This window comes from Rutidosis leptorrhynchoides, chromosome 7 (assembly GCF_046630445.1).
Source record: "Rutidosis leptorrhynchoides isolate AG116_Rl617_1_P2 chromosome 7, CSIRO_AGI_Rlap_v1, whole genome shotgun sequence".
Classification (NCBI taxonomy): Eukaryota; Viridiplantae; Streptophyta; class Magnoliopsida; order Asterales; family Asteraceae; genus Rutidosis; species Rutidosis leptorrhynchoides.
The window spans coordinates 358,777,528-358,793,226 of NC_092339.1; positions in this window are offsets into that span (position 1 = coordinate 358,777,528).

The following is a 15,699-nucleotide window of genomic DNA, read 5'->3' on the forward strand; positions in this document are numbered from 1 at the left end:
TAAAAACATCACCCGTCATGGGTTCAATATATCTTATGATTGAAGATGTTTCATATCTAACATATATTTCAATCCTTCTTTGAGGAACCATTTGTTGTGATAGTTCAATTAAAAATACACTGCACAACCAAATGTTCTAAGATGGAAAATATTCGGTCTCCACCAAAATTAAGTTGGTAATGGAGAATATTTATAACTTGCACTTGATTTAATGCGAATTAATGTCACATCATGTAAATTTACATGTCCCCATATAAATATTGAGAGTTTTGTACTCATTTCTAATTGTCTAGTTATTAGCTGTAAGCGTTTATCTATTGATTCAGCTAAACCAATTTTGTGTATGCACATGAGCAACTGGATGTTCAACAACAATCCTTGTAGGCATATAATAATCATTAAAAGCTTGAGATGTTAACTCACCAGCATTATCAAGTCTCATCCTTTTAATGGTGTAATCAGAATAATGTGTTCTTAATTTACTAATTTGTGCAAGAAACTTTGCAAATGCCATATTACGGCTTGATAACACACAAACATGAGACCATGCGTTAGATGCGTCTATTAGAAAAATGGTCCACATGATGGATGAATTGGTCCATATATATACCCTTGAATTCTTTCAAGAAACATTGGTGATTATTTCTCAATGTGCTTTTCATTAATCGCCATATGTGCTTTTCATTAATCACCATATGTGTTTTTCGTTAATCACTATATGTGCTTTTCATTAATCACTATATGTGCTTTTCATTAATCACCATATGTGATTTTCATTAATCACCATATGTGCTTTTCATCATATATCATTTTCACCATATGCGCTTTTAATCATATGTGTTGCGCTTTTCGTCATATGCACTTTTCATTATATGCGCTTTTAATTATATGCGCTGCGCTTTTCATCATATGCGCTTTTCGGTGCTACATATATATTTCTCATTTTCGATTATCATTGACTGATAATCATATCCAGTATGATATATATCAGAGAAACTTAACAAATTTCTCTTTGATTTGGGAGAAAACAAGACATTGTTTACCAAAAAATTCGTACCATTTGGTAATATGAAATTTTGCCTTTTTCGTTCCTTATATCAAGTTTGCAAGAGTTGATATAGTATTTATAATTCCTTCATTTGATTTAAATCAATGAAATATTTCTTAGATTTGATCATAGTGTATGTTACTACTATCTGCAATACATAGGTCTTTACCATTTAATTGATGTTGTATTTCAGCAGGATTCATACTAAAACTTCAAATAAGATAAGCAAATAATGAGTTATATTTCAGCAAGATAATCAAATTATATTACCTGCAAACAAGTTATAATCTGAAGTACATAAAAGATAACACTTAATAAAACATATGCGTTATGGTCTAAAACCATTTATTTATGAGTGATACATAAAAAAAACTAGGCATCTTAGAAAATTCAAACCATTCAAGTCTCAAGGTAGCTCAGGGTTAATTTAATCAAGATTTGTCAACAGATTCACTCTCGTTTTCTTTTCTTTTGGGACTTATTTGTAGAGCTAAACAAGATGTTCATGTATTCAAGAAATACTAGACTGATGATCCATGTTACCAGATCATTAATAAGAATCTCCAGAATTCTTATAAGAGCATCTACTAATATCTTTAATTTTATTCTTTCATGGATCACCGTTATTATTATTATTATTTTTTTTGATAATTAATATCGTATCTATCTTTGAGTATTTTCCATAATACACTTGGATTTTCGATCATATAATATGTAGATTCTAAGGACTCGTCAATATGTTTGCTAAGAAAAATACTTACTATTGCTTTCTCTTGTTCGGAATAATTGTTATTTTCATTCAGGGTTTCTAAAATACCGTTTGATTCAAGATGTTTTTCTACATTCATAACCCATGTTAAGTAGTTGTTCCCACTTGTTCTAAATGAGCAAATTTAAGCCTTTTTAAATTCGACATTTTCTATTATCAAAAAGATGAATAACATAAATCATAATCATAATCAACTTCTATTCATAGACAAATAATAAAATGAAATTAGAATCATTTTAAATTCATAAGTAGCAAACAACAGAATAATGGTATGATTACAAATAATAAAACCACAAGGGCAGGATAGAATATAGGTTCACCCGGTGGTCTATTAGCAACAATGATGATAGTTAATATGACCAATACAATAGGAAAAATCATCCTTGTGTGAATCATTTTTACAAAAACTTTTTGAGAGTAGTAATCTGAAAAATGAAGATTGATTTGTGAAAATGTGAAAACGGAGATGTTTATTTTATATTTGAAAAATATAGTTGTTGTAACGTCGTCAGTTGACGTTAACAACCGTTATGTATATATGACCGTTGTAACGTCGTTAGTTGACGTTAACGAATAAAGTCACTATATCAAAACGCGTATGAGTAATATAAAGGACAAGATTTTTTTTCTTTCTTATTTTAACTTTTAAGATTTACTTTTAATAAAAATACAAACTACTTTTTCTTATTTTAACTTTTAAGATTTACTTTTAATAAAAATACAAACTACTTTTCTTATTTTAACTTTTAAGATTTACTTTTAATAAAAATACAAACTACTTTTCTTATTTTAACTTTTAAGATTTACTTTTAATAAAAATACAAACTACTTTTTCTTATTTTAACTTTTAAGATTTACTTTTAATAAAAATACAAACTACTTTTTCTTATTTTAACTTTTAAGATTTACTTTTAATAAAAATACAAACTATTTTTTCTTATTTTAACTTTTAAGATTTACTTTTAAGAATAAACATTAGTATGCATGAAATAAATAATGATTAATTGCATAAGTAATCATAAATGTTAGATAACATACAAAGACCCCATCGTATTCGTATTGATCGGAATTAATCTCGACCCATGGTACCGTGTTGTCAAATGACGTGTTGCGTACATAAAGTACCGTGTTGTCAAATGACGTGTTGCGTACAATCATGAGGTCTTATTAACATAAATATAAATGTTAGTGAAGTTAATAAGAGTTAGATTACAGAAAATATAATTCAGGCGGTATAACCGACCATATATAACTTAAATAACATAAATATAAATGTTAGTGAAGTTAATAAAAGTTAGATTACAGAAATATAATTCAGGCGGTATAACTGACCATATATAACTTAAATAACATAAATATAAATGTTAGTGAAGTTAATAAAAGTTAGATTACAGAAATATAATTCAGGCGGTATAACCGACCATATATAACTTAAATAACATAAATATAAATGTTAGTGAAGTTAATAAAAGTTAGATAATTTTTTACCTTGATTAGTGACGTGTGCTTGCTTAGATAAACCTTGATTATACGGAGCACTTTGTGCTGATAACGTGTTATATTTCAGTAGACTTATAACTATCTTTAGTGGTCTGGTTCAATATATTCAAATTGAAAGAATCAATAAAAGAGAGATGTGTTGTAGAAGATATAGGAGAGAAAGAGGTTGAAGACGTGTGATGTATTTAATGTATATGTGTGTTTTTGTAACTTACATTACGCACATATATATAGTACAAATTTTACTATCCATATTTGACTAATTACCATCTATATTTAACTACTAAATTTACAACAAGCATATAATAATTATATTTATATATCATAATGGATCATTAATAGAGTAAAGTGAAACGTACATTAGCATTACTTTACTACAACATTAATTTGTAGTGCAAAATTAATCTAGATGTTATCATAACAATCATTAAGACATAACCGTAATTTTATCAATGCATTACATAATGTACAATTAAAAATAATTCACCACCCTTTTAATGAAATAAATGATTAAGATGAACTAGTTGATCACAAAGAAAACATATATAAATATGTATCACAGTAAGCTTATCGATTCTTCTAAAAAAAAAGGAGTTTGCATAATTTCATATATCATTCTTTACAAGGACAAACTATTTATCAATTTTAAGAAGCAGTTAAATGAGACATAGATGATGAAAGTATTATGTGACGACCCGGAAATTTTTGACCAAATTTAAACCTAATCTTTATTTGATTTCAACACGATAAGCAAAGTCTGTTATCATGAATCTCAAAATTTTAAAACTATGTTCATATATTCAATTGACCTTTGACTGATTCCGACGATTCACGAACATATGTTGTAAGTAAATATGTATATATATGGATATATAAATATAAAATTTAATATATATAATGATTTGAAATTATAGAATACAGTTTAATCATCTGAATTAAATAAGTAAAATAATATAATTAAGTTATTACTAAAACAAATCTATATATAAAAAATATATGATTTCTGTACATAATTATTATATGTACAATGTATATGCATTAAAGTGTATAAGAAGTTAATACTCCATATAAGTTATTACATAATGGATATTATATAGTTATATTACATAATCAATAAAATGTAATACCTATATATTAAATTTAGTTATAAATATAAGTTGTTATAATAATATTATTATTACTTTCAATACTAATACCAATACTAGTGTTATTAACATTATTATTATAGAAATATTAATATGAAATTTGATATTATTATTATTATTATTATTATTATTATTATTATTATTATTATTATTATTATTATTATTATTATTATTATTATATTATTATGATCATTATTATTGTTATAATTATTATTATGATTGTTATTACTAGTAATATAGTAACTATTATTAATATCATGGGTGCAAGTATTATAATTATTACTGATGATTAATATTACTATGATTATGTATTACGAACATTAGATATTAGTATTATCATTATTATTAATACAAGTATTAGTAACATTTAGAAATTTTATTATTATTAACAAAAGTATTATTATTATTATTAAGATTACCACTAGTAATAAGATTGTTATAATTATTATTATTATTATTATTATTATTATTATTATTATTATTATTATTATTATTATTATTATTATTATTAAGTATTAGGTTTTATTATCAAAATTATTATTTTCATTACCATTACTATTAAATTATTCATTTTATTAAAAACTACTATTATTATCATTACTATGAGATTTATTATAAAAACTATCGATAATATTATCATATAGAATTATTAATACTACTATCATTATTATTAATATTAGTATTATTATTATTATTATTATTATTATTGTTATCACTTAACATATTATCTTAGTACTAACAAACAAATGATATTTATATATAAATATATCTAATACATATAACATAACAAAATTTAATATTTTTATGTACAAAATAAATATACGAAACATATATATTATTATTATAAAAAGGATATAACTAATAAATTTATATATATACTTATTCGATTATAACTATGTATATTGATAAATAAACAAATGATATAGGTTCGTGATTCCGAGGTCAACCATGCATTGTTTAATGTCGTCATATGTATTTTTACTACAAAATACATTAGGTGAGTTCATTTGCTCCCTTTTACTCTTTACATTTTTGGGACTGAGAATACATGCGCTGTTTTTACAACTGCTTTATTAAATGCTTTTGAAATACATTTTGAAATGTGAATACATGAAATACTTTTATAAATGTTTGACAAGATAGACACAAGCAAAACATTCCTCGAATGAATTATGTGGACATGCTAATTGACACCATTGAATTATGGGGTCGTGATAATTGCGACAATTGATATGAATATTTTTCTCCTGATTATTATTGCTTGGTAACCTAAGAATTGGGGAACATCACTAATTTTGAGAATTAGTGCACGCCTAATTGACGTGAATCCTAAAGGTAGCTACCGGGTTTAACACCCTCACCCAGAATATTCACTAGACTGAAGGGCTAGTGGGCGTAGTGTTTAGTACTTTGAAGTTTATATGATTATTATACAGACGAGATGTTCTGTTTTGGGGATATTATTATGTGCATTATATGTTAAGGTCGGTTACCAAGCCAAGCTATGAAAGCAATAAAAAGTGAATGTTATGTATCGAGAGAATGATTTTATACACAGGTTATGTGTATGTTATTTTTGTGCACAAGATATGTGTACGGTTACTAAGATTTATGAAAGATGATTTCGTAAATGAGAAAGGTGTACTGTATTTAAAAGATATCGCATGTACATTATAGGTGGATATAGGATTCGGGCCCATTTGTACCATGCATGATTTAAATCTTGTGGTCTATCAAAATGATGAATTTTATTGTTTTATGATAAACCTATGAACTCACCAACCTTTTGGTTGACACTTGAAAGCATGTTTATTCTCAGGTATGAAAGAAATCTTCCATTGTGCATTTGCTCATATTAGAGATATTACTTGGAGTCATTCATGACATATTTTAAAAGATGTTGCATTCGAGTCGTCGAGTTCATCAAGATTATTATTAAGTCAATTATAGTTGGAGGTATTATGAAATAGTATGTTTGCCATCAACTTTCAATGTAAAGAAAGTTTGTCTTTTAAAAACGAATGCAATGTTTGTAAAATGTATCATATAGAGGTCAAGTACCTCGCGATGTAACCAAATGTAATGTATTCGTCCGGATGGATTAGGACGGGTCGTTAGAGTTGGTATCAGAGCGGTGGTCTTAGCGAACCAGGTCTTGCATTAGTGTGTCTAACTGATAGTTGTTTAGATGCATTAGTGGGTCTGGACTTCGACCGTGTCTGCATGTCAAAAGTTTTTCTTATCATTTCGTATCGAAAATTACCTGTTTATCATTCTTAGGGAATCACTTGCTTATCATCTTAAGTCTAGAAACGTCTTACTGCATTTAGTGCATCGATAGTGTATAGACAAAATTCATATCTTAGCGTATCTGTTACTATAGACTTTTCCTGACAGCTTCCGTAGATTCCTCCGTAACTTATGGGACTTTAGTATTATATATGCATATGTAAATTATATATTGCAGGGTACTAATCTACATCATATAATCTATTTCTTATCGAAAATCCTTCATCTGATCATACAAGATGAATCCCTCAACCAGTTCGAATTCCTCGGATTTCGACAGCTATTCCGATATGGAGTTTCACCTAAGCTCCGAAAGCAGTGTCATCAGAATGAATCAACCAATCATCCATCCCCAATTCATCTGATGAGTTCGTAGTCGACTTAATCAATGGAGACGCGAAGAAGGCGATCCTTCTTACCAACCGAATTTACCTTTTGACGATGAACCTGAAACACTTATCAGCGAACATGTCCGAAACACCATATTTACCCTCATTTCCAGGATATCTCGCAATGATTATATGATATCTAAAATCCCCAACCTTATTCATCTGCTTGTTCCAATCGACAATCATCCCGGTGTAATAGAAGAAGTCAACGAGCTTCGCGCTTGAGTAATCAATCTAAAAGATATGGTGCAAAACGTACCAGCTTCAGCAACATCACCGGCACCAACAATACCACCAACATCAATACCAGTATCACCAACAACCCAAGTTTCAACATCACACGCCTCAACATCTCATTATGTATCTCGAGTATAATCAACGTTCTACATATCGTTCTACATCATTTATGTTCGTTCTACCTGGCGATTATGTAATCTCTAATGTTTTAGAGATTATGTATTCTAGTTCTAATGATAAATCAGATGATATTAATATCATATAAATTCATCAAATCCAAGATTACATCTGAAGAGAATATATATGTATATATTTTTTCATAAAGATTGTAATTAAAAATTCTTTTGTACAAACTGTTAATGGTGAAAATATTTTAACGAGTAGGTAATACCCGAGGAATATTTAGATTTCACATTAATAAGTTACACTGTACATTCTTCGAATCTGATTCAACGGTCATTTACTATCCTACTTACACCCACAGATATACGAATCCGTTCATCATAGAATAACCATTTTCATTCAATTTTATATTTGGATTTTGACCTATCAGAATCCGACAAGTAGCATAATGAAGAAAACATTGAACAAAATAAAATTTGTTAGAAACAAACAAATTAACTATGAGAAATTTTGTTAAGAATCCACGCTAACTAAATCCTAGCTAACTGTTAATTCCCTATTACATTATCGCAATTTAATTATCGCAATTTATTTATCGTAATTTATTATCGCAATTTTTATTCTCGCAATTTTATTTATCGTCATTTAATTTCTGTTATTTATTTTACGCACTTTAAATATCGGGACACGTATACAAGGTTTTGACATATCATATCTACGCATCTATATATATTATTTGGAATAACCATAGACACTCTATATGCAGTAATGCGAGAGTTAGCTATACAGGGTTGAGGTTGATTCTATACTAATATATATACTTTGAGTTGTGATTGAGTCTGAGACATGTACACGGGTCACGATACGTATTAATTAATTCGAATATTATATATTAAACTATATATGAATTATTGGACTGTTAACTGTGGACTATAGACTGTGGACTAATAACATTGGACAATTAAAATGAATTAAAATATTGATTATAACATATGAAACTAAACAATTCTTCAAGTTTGCCACTTGATTTCATCTTAAACCTCAATTGTATCTTGACGATTACAATCTGCGTTCAAACCATTCATGATTTTTGAAAACACCTCAATCGAGAGGATGAATCAACCGCACTTCATCTACGGAAGGAAAGATTTATGCATATAATTATGCACCTGAAAACTCTCGGAAACTGAGTAAATGTTTAACACGTAGTTGTGCTAATTCCTTTAGTGTTATTATTACCCAAAATAACTTTGCAGTTCTTTTTCAAATTAGCCGATTTTGTCACAGCTCCAGCAATTCAACTTCAACTTTTCACTTGAATAAACTCTATTATAACCTTGATATATATGTGTACTCTTTTATTGTTACCGGAGAACCTTTTATATTCCATCATATTACCAACAGACGTACTATCAACCTCGTTGCTCCTTAGCTTAAATCTCTTCGACAAATCACTATATTATCTATTGAAGTCTTATCATGAACTCATTAGCATCTTGTAACGAGAATTGCCATACCAAGTATCGGGAAATCAGCAATCAGTATTTTGAATCTCGCGACGATTCTACATCAAAAGTTATATATGCATATAACATTTATCCTTTAGAACTATAATCTCTCATCCTGAAACTCTGAACAAATTACAAGGACTAAACTTGTACATAAAGAATCCTGATGATTCTGTTTCAGATGAAACCTTTAGCGAATACTTTACTCTTTAACCGCTCTAAATCATCGTGAATGAATTTCTTCATCACAATTTGATTATGAAATTCTAAGATATCATTGTATCTTTCTTTATTAATATCCTCAATATTTCTGAAGATATCTTCATAAATATTCTCGTCCGATATTAATTTTCGCTCTACATTATCTGTGTTATATCATAAAAGAAAACTTTTTTAGTTTCTAAATCTCTGAAAACTTTTGAATTATGAATGATTTCGAAGAAGTGTTGGGAATTGATGCATGAGTTAGTATAATATAATGACACTTGATCAACGTGATTATATTACAGTAAGTCATGCTGAGTTTCTAATGGAACGTGATGATTCACATAATCATAACATCATCATGTGCCATTCTACATGACTCTTACATTCTACCTAATCTCCAAACATATCAAGAACATAATTTCTTGATAGTTCTATCTTTTCTCTTGAATTCTGTTAATTTAACCAATTAAGATCGTGCTATTACAATCTCTCTCAGAACATTAGTCATGTTCATTCGAAACTTCATACATACAAATTTTGGACCACTATTCGCTTGACTTAAAATCGGTAAGAGAAAACAAAAGTATGGAACTCCAAAATATAAAGGAAATGAAGAGGGTGGATTCATAGTGAAATATCCGACAGAACAATCGAGACAAATCATCGCATTTAACGAAAGAGGATTCTAATTTCCTTAATTACCGAAGCATCGAATCTTGTTACGAAGACTTTCTCCAAATCCCTTGAACTCCGAAAATCAACCATATCTACGTCAAAGGATATGACGAAACATTATTTTCTCATTTCACTCTTTTGTGATAGTTTCACTTATACTCTTCGCGTAATCGAATTGTTTTATCTATATTATTCAATAATGATAAAACTATATTTATCATCTCATACTCGTCATGAAAACATTTTTATTGTTAGCCATGACTGCCTCACTCAAATTTCGGGACGAAATTTCTTTAACGGGTCGGTACTGTGACGACCCGGAAATTTCTGACCAAATTTAAACGTAATCTTTATTTGATTTCAACACGATAAGCAAAGTCTGTTATCATGAATCTCAAAATTTTAGAACTTTGTTCATATATTCAATTGACCTTTGATTGATTCCGACGATTCACGAACATATGTTGTAAGTAAATATGTATATATATGGATATATAAATATAAAATTTAATATATATATATATATATATATATATATATATATATAATGATTTGGAATTATAGAATACAGTTTAATCATCTGAATTAAATAAGTAAAATAATATAATTAAGTTATTACTAAAACGAATCTATATATAAAAAATATATGATTTCTGTACATAATTATTATATGTATAATGTATATGCATTAAAGTGTATAAGAAGTTAATACTCCATATAAGTTATTACATAATGGATATTATATAGTTATATTAAATAATCAATAAAATGTAATACCCATATATTAAATTTAGTTATAAATATAAGTTGTTATAATAATATTATTATTACTTTCAATACTAATACCAATACTAGTGTTATTAACATTATATATATATATATATATATATATATATATATATATATATATATATATATATATATATATATATATATATATATATATATATATATATATATATATATATATATATATATATAAAATATTATTACTACTAAAATTAATATAATTAGTATTATTATAATTATCTTTAATAATAGTATTATTATTGATTTCATTAAAATTTATTATTATTGTGACTTATTATTAATATTACTCTTAATATTATTATTATTAATATTATTAATATTGTTATTATTATTATTAATATTTGGATTAATATTACAATTATAATTATTAATTATTAATAATAATTATAAAAAGGCATACGTATTATATAAGAATCAATTCTGCTGTATATCTCAATCAACACAGTATTAGATTGAAGTTCCTGCCTTCAAATCAGTTACCAAATCAATTTCCAAACAGAACACAACAAAATCTGTTGTGAGTCTCAATCTGTGTTTTTTTTTCTTCTTTTTGTCTGATTGAAATTGAGGTTGTCACCTTGACTATAACTTAAACCAGTTACACAATAAAAATAGGCAAATCAATCAGTCATCCATCGTTATTTTCAATTAAAACCCAATACGAGTTTTGCTTGGTTGATTCTTAAAACAGAAGGAAATAAAGAAAAAAAGGAACCGTCCCTGTTCTTGAAAAAAACTTTTTAGCCAAAATTCAAATTTGAATCCTCTGTCAAAATCTAAAAATGCAGTTTCGTTAGGATTCCTACATTCAAACTATCTGCAAAGTGTCACGTTCTAATTTCCAATATTGATTACGAATTTAGGAGTCAAAGTTTTTGAATAAAAAGTCAACCGAGAACTCTAAGATCAAATTGAGATTTTGGATATTGTTTCCATTGAAATTAGTAAGTCATACAGCTTCTATGAATCATTTGAAACATATTTCGTGTTATGAACTTTGGCTAAAACATTGTCAAATTTGAAACCCAATTTTTCTTTTTTTCTTCTTATCCTCGAACAACAACGGCTCTTGTTTCTTTTTTTATATTTTTTTCTTTGTTTTATTGAATCTATTAATTTAAATTCACAGATTTTAAATCGTTTTATGTTTAATTAAAGAAACAAAGAATGATTGGGTTGCTTAATACGATTTTGGATTGGGTGGAACTAGTGAAGAAGATGAAGGGGAATTATATATACGGGTTATAACTATTTCTGGGTCGTATATTAACAGAAAGACAGTGTAGCTTGTATGGTTTGGGTGTTGGGTCGGTTAACGAGAGGTCTCGGGTTCAATCCCTGCTGGGTGCAATTTTTTTTTAAAATGAGCTTATAAGGTAGTTAATTTATCATTTATTATTTTTATTATTATTATTATTGTTATAATTATTATTATGATTGTTATTATTATATTATTATGATCATTATTATTGTTATAATTATTATTATGATTGTTATTACTAGTAATATAGTAACTATTATTAATTATTAATATCATGGGTGCAAGTATTATAATTATTATTGATGATTAATATTACTATGATTATGTATTACGAACATTAGATATTAGTATTATCATTATTATTAATACAAGTATTAGTAACATTTAGAAATTTTATTATTATTATTAACAAAAGTATTATTATTATTAAGATTACCACTAGTAATAAGATTGTTATAATTTTTATTATTATTATTATTATTATTATTATTATTATTATTATTATTATTATTATTATTATTATTATTAAGTATTAGGTATTATTATTAAAATTATTATTTTCATTACCATTACTATTAAATTATTCATTTTATTAAAAACTACTATTATTATCATTACTATGAGATTTATTATAAAAACTATCGATAATATTATCATATAGAATTATTAATACTACTATCATTATTATTAATATTAGTATTATTATTATTATTATTGTTATCACTTGACATATTATCTTAGTACTAACAAACAAATGATATTTATATATAAATATATCTAATACATATAACATAACAAAATTTAATATTTTTATGTACAAAATAAATATACGAAACATATATATTATTATTATAAAAAGGATATAACTAATAAATTTATATATATACTTATTCAATTATAACTATGTATATTGATAAATATACAAATGATATAGGTTCTTGAATCCGAGGTTAACCCGACATTGTTTAATGTCGTCATATGTATTTTTACTACAAAATACATTAGGTGAGTTCATTTGCTCCCTTTTACTCTTTACATTTTTGGGTCTGAGAATACATGCATTGTTTTTACAACTTCTTAATTAAATGCTTTTGAAATACATTTTGAACTGCGAATACATGAAATGCTTTTATAAATATATGACAAGATAGACACAAGCAAAATATTCCTCGAATGAATTATGTGGACATGATAATTGCCACCATTGAATTATGTGGACGTGATAATTGTCATAATTGATATGAATATTTTGCTCCTGATTATTATTGCTTGGTAACCTAAGAATTAGGGAATATCACTAATTTTGAGAATTAGTGCACGCCTAATTGACGCGAATCCTAAAGGTAGCTACCGGGTTTAACACCCCCACCCAGAATGTTCACTAGACGGAAGGGCTAGTGGGCGTGGTGTTTAGTACATCGAAGTTTATATGATTATTATACAGACGAGATGTTCTGTTTTGGGGATATTATTATGCGCATTATATGTAAAGGTCGGTTATCAAGCCAAACTATGAAAGCAATGAAAAGTGAATGTTATGTATCAAGAGAATGATTTTATACACAGGTTATGTGTATGGTATTTTTGTGCACAAGATATGTGTACGGTTACTAAGATTTATGAAAGATGATTTCGTACACGAGAAAGGTGTACTGTATTTAAAAGATATCGCATGTACATTACAGGTGGGTATAGGATTCGGGCCCATTTATACCATGCAGGATTTAAATCTTGTGGTCTATCAAAATGATGAATTTTATTGTTTTATGATAAACCTATGAACTCACCAACCTTTTGGTTGACACTTGAAAGCATGTTTATTCTCAGGTATGAAAGAAATCTTCCGCTGTTGCATTTGCTCATATTAGAGATATTACTTGGAGTCATTCATGACATATTTCAAAAGACGTTGCATTCGAGTCGTCGAGTTCATCAAGATTATTATTAAGTCAATTATAGTTGGAGGTATTATGAAATAGTATGCTTGCCGTCAACTTTCAATGTAAAGAAAGTTTGTCTTTTAAAAACAAATGCAATATTTGTAAAATGTATCATATAGAGGTCAAGTACCTCGCGATGTAACCAAATGTAATGTATTCGTCCGGATGGATTACGACGGGTCGTTAGACATTATATAACATGTTTGGTTATACTAATATATGGTATTTTCTAACTATTTTCCTATAAAGCACATGAGGTTTAAAATGATTTTAGCCATCTTAAATTCGATGGTCTCAAAATTTTATTGACTATTTAACATTCAAATTATTATTATTATTATTATTATTTATTTTTTTTCATGACCAACAATGATATACTACGTACATGATTACAATGTGGACCTATCATCATATATTAATTCGAAATAATATTAATAATCCAAGATCATAATACAATGAAAATTTTAACACACAATTTTGTTAACCGGTCCTTTTTTTTTTTTTACCGAAAGTGAGAACCATGTGGATGTATTAAGTGATAGTGTAATAATTTTCCAAAATATGACATGCATCAAGATATGTCATGATCGTGACTTTTACGTTTCATAAATACAAAAAATTTCGAAATTTTAATATATATGAGATTATTTTGCTCGGATACCACATAATGAATATATCATCACAATTAAGTAATCATGTAATTCATAATATAAAGATTAAGACATAAGATTTAAGATGTAAGACTTACTTGAATTAAGAGATGAAGATGCCATAAGAACAAAGTAGGGATGTTGATCTTCTTCTTTAATCTCTCACTAAGATGATGAAATGAGTGTGTATGTGTTGTATATAAGTGTGTTCTTATGAGGTGAACATAAACCTCTATTTATATGAGAGGTCAAGTAAGGGATCAACTCCATTCATTAAGAAGTATGCAACTCAAGAGTCTCTCATAAAGAGTAGTAAGTGTAATTCAATATGGTTAACTATTAGAGTGCATGTCAAGAGTCTCCAATTCATTAAGATTAATAGGTTAGGACATATTTATGTAGGAGTAAATAAATAAAAAAAAGTCTAACATAAAATTACCATTTTACCCCTCCGCGTTTTTGATATAAAATTAGATTTTTTTCTTAATGTGAGGTCCATATTTACTTATCCAGTTTGTACCTCATTTAGTACTTAACCATGGATTGAAACCATAATATACTTTGCAAACTAAATAATACACTACTCTGTAGTTAAATGATAATGATAATGGTGATCACTTTCTCTTCCGTTCATCCATTGTATCTTATTAATTAATTAATGGTATATATAGGCGTCAAAGTATATATATATATATATATATATATATATATATATATATATATATATATATATATATATATGTGTGTGTGTGTGTGTGTGTGTGTGTGTGTGTGTGTGTGTGTGTGTGTACGGAAAGGATCCCCTGAGAACTCCAATTTGATGAGAAGTCTAGGGATGGCAATGGATGTTCCATCCATGGATATCCACCCGATCCGATCCATTTGTAGTGGATATGGATGATGTAAATGGACGAATAATGGATATGGATATGGATATGGATGATCTAAATATTTCGTGGATCGGATATGGATGACAATTTATCATCCATGAATATATCCATTACCACCCGAAATACATCTATATATACATATATACGTACTAAAATATATACATTTACATATACATATTGATATACATATACATATGACATATAAACTCTTAAATTATAAACGAAAATAAGAGTTATGATACTTACGATTACTAAATT